The 4,805-nt window shown below is 36.6% G+C and overlaps 1 pseudogene across 1 annotated transcript; it reads left to right on the forward strand.

Moving 5' to 3' along the window:
* Window positions 1–1,605: 1,605 nt before the first annotated feature.
* Window positions 1,606–2,856, forward strand: LOC123848189 (L-lactate dehydrogenase B chain-like; annotated as a pseudogene). Its single transcript, XR_006791699.3, has one exon. The product of XR_006791699.3 is annotated as an L-lactate dehydrogenase B chain-like (transcript).
* The last annotated feature ends 1,949 nt before the right edge of the window (window positions 2,857–4,805 follow it).

Here is a 4,805-nt window from a genome sequence, read left to right on the forward strand (position 1 = left end):
TCTCAGTAGTACTCTACATCTTATTGGTCACCATGGACATAGCACACATTTCCCAATAACTGCATTTTTCTGACTCCTTAACTTAAAGAATCAGCTGAAAAAAATCTAATCATAGGGATTGTAATACATTATACATAGGTTTTCAAATGAACACCAATTGGAACACGTTATATAGGATCTTTGGAAGGATGATGTCAGCAAAAATAACAGAATTAGGGTCTCATAAAATTCTCTCCCCCATAAAAGAAATGATAAAAAGAGCAAAAATTGTCAGAATTAACTTTTTCAGAACTCTGGAAATTAACCAAAGGTTTACAGCAATCCAGGGAGCATTTATCCAAGAAAAAAACACTGAATTTTGTTTTAAAAAAAAAAAATAGCATGCTTTATAGCATTTTCTCATGTACTATGTTGATCCTCCACTCTATAGCTCTGAGACAGCTTAAAAAACCAAAGCCTACAACCATGGTGAAAACCAACGACCTGCAATCACACTATAAACCAATAGCCTGATAGTGACCAGAGGGGGAAAATGAGAGTGCAATTCCTTTAAAGCCTCATTTCCAGAACACTGTCATTATTTGCCCTGTCTTATAGTTCCATCAAAAAGTCCACACTCAAGGTTGTGGTTTTTTTGCCTGACTTAGAGCTCACTCAGTGCAAAAACTATTTTCCCAGGAGCATTTGTCAAAAACAATTAAAGGCAATTAATTAACTTCATGGCTCTATGAGGGAGTGGATAACAGTTTGAATAAACAAAATGAAAGGCTAGGGAAAAAGACGCCCACAGGGGCATTGAAAATATTCCAACATATTTCTGGGAATCTAGGAGCCCACATGATGCATAGGACTATGTAGATGTCCGGGGCTGTACACATGCTCAGGAAAGATCTGAAAAGGCCCTAAATTCTCACTGAAGGCTGACTTTGAGACTCTGCAAAATTAAGAAGGCAAAGTTATTAACTGCATAACTGAGTGTTGAAGGTTTTCCCCAACATACACAGAGCACCCTTTAGCAAGGCAGAGAAACACTGAATCTAGGTGTTTAAGAAAATTTCTGTTCAAACATTAGCTGACTACTAAGGTAACCAAACACAGACTTTAGTGACCATACACACCCAAAAAAAAAATACAGATTTCATAGAATTAGTTCAGAAAAGACACTAAGAAAACAAACAACAACCATGGGGAGGGAGGAGAATCTGATTTCTAGAGTTGCCACATTATATTATTTAAAATGTCCAGTTTTCGGGGTGCCTGGCTGGCTCCATCAGCAGAATATGCAACTCTTGAGCTCAGGGATGTGAGTTCAAGCCCCACATTCAATGTAGAGATTACTTAAAAATAAAATCTTTAAAAAAATGCCCAGTTTTCAAAAAAAAATTACTTGATGTGAAAAGAAACAAGAAAACAGGGTCTATCCACAAGAAAAGAAGCAATCAACCAAAAAATTGCCCTGAAGAAGACCAGACACTGGATTTACTAGACAAAGACTTTGAAGAAGTTATTCTAATTTTGTTCAAACAAGTAAAGAAAACTGCCTAAAGAACAAAGTATAAGAATGGTAAGTCACCAACGCAGCTAACATCGTTGATATTAGCGACTCTCCCAGCAGGTTCTCTCTGGGCACAATGGCAACTCTTAAGGAAAAACTGATTGCACCAGTTGCAGAAGAAGAGGCAACCATCCCAAACAATAAGATCACTGTAGTGGGTGTTGGACAAGTTGGTATGGCGTGTGCCATCAGCATTCTGGGAAAGTCTCTGGCTGATGAACTTGCCCTTGTGGATGTTTTAGAAGATAAACTCAAAGGAGAAATGATGGATCTGCAACATGGGAGCTTATTTCTTCAGACACCTAAAATTGTGGCAGATAAAGATTACTCTGTGACTGCCAATTCTAAGATTGTGGTGGTGACTGCAGGAGTCTGCCAGCAGGAAGGAGAGAGCCGGCTCAATCTGGTGCAGAGGAATGTTAATGTCTTCAAATTCATTATTCTGCAGATAGTCAAGTACGTCCTGATTGTATCATAATTGTGGTTTTCAACCCAGTGGATATTCTCACATATGTTACCTGGAAACTAAGTGGACTACCCAAGCACTGTGTAATTGGAAGTGGGTGTAATCTGGATTCTGCTAGATTTCACTATCTTATGGCTGAAAAACTTGGCATTCATCCCAGCAGCTGCCATGGATGGATTTTTGGAGAACATGGCGATTCAAGTGTGGCTGTGTGGAGTGGAGTGAATGTGGCAGGCATTTCTCTTCAGGAACTGAATCCAGAAATGGGAACAGACAATGACAGTGAAAATTAGAAGGAAGTGCATAAGATGGTGGTGGAAAATGTCTACAAAGTCATCAAGCTAAAAGGATATACCAGCTGGGCTATTGGATTAAGTGTGGCTGATCTCATTGAACCCATGTTGAAAAATCTATCCAGGATTCATCCAGTGTCAACAATGGTGAAGGGGATGTATGGCATTGAGAACGAAGTCTTCCTGAGCCTTCCATGTATCCTGAATGCTCAGGGCTTAACCAGTGTGATAAACCAGAAGCTGAAGGATGATGAGGTTGCCCAGCTCAAGGAAAGTTCAGATACCCTGTGGGATATCCAGAAAGACCTAAAAGATCTGTGACTTCTGGCTTCTAGGCTGTAGAAATTTAAAACTACAATGTGATTAACTGTGAGCCTTTAGTTTTTCATCCATACACACAGATCACAGTTTGTTTTTATCTTCCTAAATATGTGAATCTGGGCTCACAAAACCAAAGCCCATGCTTGGTTTAATGCTTGCAATATGAGCCCTTGAACAAAGAAAATTAACTATTGCAGTGTGCTTCTAAAAAAAAAAAAGAATGGTAAGTCACCAAACAATAAAATGTAAAAAGATAGAAATTACTTTAAAAATACACACACAGAAACTCTGGTGTTAAGAATACAGTAACTGAAATGAAATGTTTACTAATGGGACTCAGTTGCAAATCTGACCAAGGAGGAAGAAAGAATCAACAAACCTGAAGATAGCTGATTGAGATTATTCAGTATGAGGAACAAGAAGAAAAGGAATGAGAAAAAATGAATAGAGCCTCAAAGACCTAGCAGACAAAATCAAGTGTATCAACATATACATATTTGGAGGACAAGAAAGAAAGAAGAAAAAGAAAGGGGAAAGATTATTTGAAAAAAATAATGATGAAAAATCTCCTAAATATGTTGGGAAAAAATTAATCTACACTTACATGAAGCTCAGTGAAATCCAAGCAAGATAAACTCAAAGAGAGCCATACCTACACATATCACAACCAAACTGTTGAAAGACAAAGAAAGAGAAGATCTTGAAAACAGCAAGAGCAAAGATCACATACAAGCAATCCCAGTAAGATTAAAAGCCAATTTCTCATCAGAAACCATAAAGACCAGAAGGCAGTGGGAATGACAGATTAAAAGTGCTTACAGAAAGAATGTCCACCAAGATTTCTATACCTGGCAAAACTATCCTTCAAAACTAAAGAAGATATTATAACATTTCCAGGTGAACAAAAGTTAAAAGAATTCATTACTTGCAAACCTGTCCTACAAGAAATACTACTGAGAGTCTTCCAGGCTGAAATGAAAAGCAGTTAGAAAGTAACTCAAATCCACATGAAGAAAGAAAGAGCATTAGAAAATGTAATTGCATAGATAAATATAAAAGACAGTATAATTTTTTTGTTTTTAACTTTTTTTCCAATATACAATTTAAAAGATAACTGCATAAAGCAACAATTATAAATCTGTGTTAAAGGGCACAAAGTGTATAAAGATGTAATCTGGATAACGATAACAGTACAAATGAAGGGAGGGATGAGAATTATATGGGAACAAAATTGTGACATGCTATTGTAATTAAGTTGGTATTGACCCAAACTAGATCATTATAAGTGAATATGTTAATTGTAATTCTCAGGGCAATATGTAAGGAACTAACACAAAAAATAGTAAAATAAATGAAAAGAGAATTAAAATGGCACACTAGAAAATATCTATTTAACCAAGAAGCAGTAATGCAGAAATAAAGGAATAAAAAAAGGCATAAGACATGTAGAAAACAGCGTAAGAGCAGATGTAAAACCTACCTTAGTCCATACAATGAAATGTTATTTAGCCATAAAAAGGAATGAAATACATATTCAGATACAACATGGATGAATCCTGAAAACATTATGCTAAGTGAAAGAAGCCTCAAGAGGTCACCTATTTTTATTTTATTTATGTGAAATATCCAGGATAATCAAATCCATAGAAACAGAAAGTAGAAGTAGTGTTAAGATCTGAAGGTTTGTGTCCTCCCTAAAACTTATATATCAAAATCCAAAACCTCAACGTGATGGTATTAGGAAGTGGGAAGTGAGACTTTTAGGAAGTAACTAGGTCAAAAGGGAAGAACCTTCATGAATGGGATTAGTGCTCTCATAAAAGTGACGCCACAAAGCTATCTAGCTTTGCCATGTAAAGATAAAACAAGAAGCTGGAGATGTCTGCGAACTGAGGCGAGTCCTCACCCAACCATGCTGGCAACCTGATCTAGGACCTCCAGATGCCAAAACTGTGAGAAACAAATGTTTGTTGTTCAAAAGCCACCCAGTCTGTGATATTTTGTTAAATCAGCCCTAGCAGACTAAGACAAGTGGGAAGTGACTTCTAGTAGGTACACAATTTCTTTTGGTGATGATTAAGTGTTCTGGAATTAGATGGTGTTGACGGTTGTACAAACTTATGAATATAATAAAAGGATGAATTTTATGATAGGTAAATTATATCTCAAA

The sequence above is a fragment of the Mirounga angustirostris genome, unplaced genomic scaffold (assembly GCF_029215605.1).
Source record: "Mirounga angustirostris isolate CCGP_5_RB_7025 unplaced genomic scaffold, mMirAng1.0.hap1 SCAF_2, whole genome shotgun sequence".
Classification (NCBI taxonomy): Eukaryota; Metazoa; Chordata; class Mammalia; order Carnivora; family Phocidae; genus Mirounga; species Mirounga angustirostris.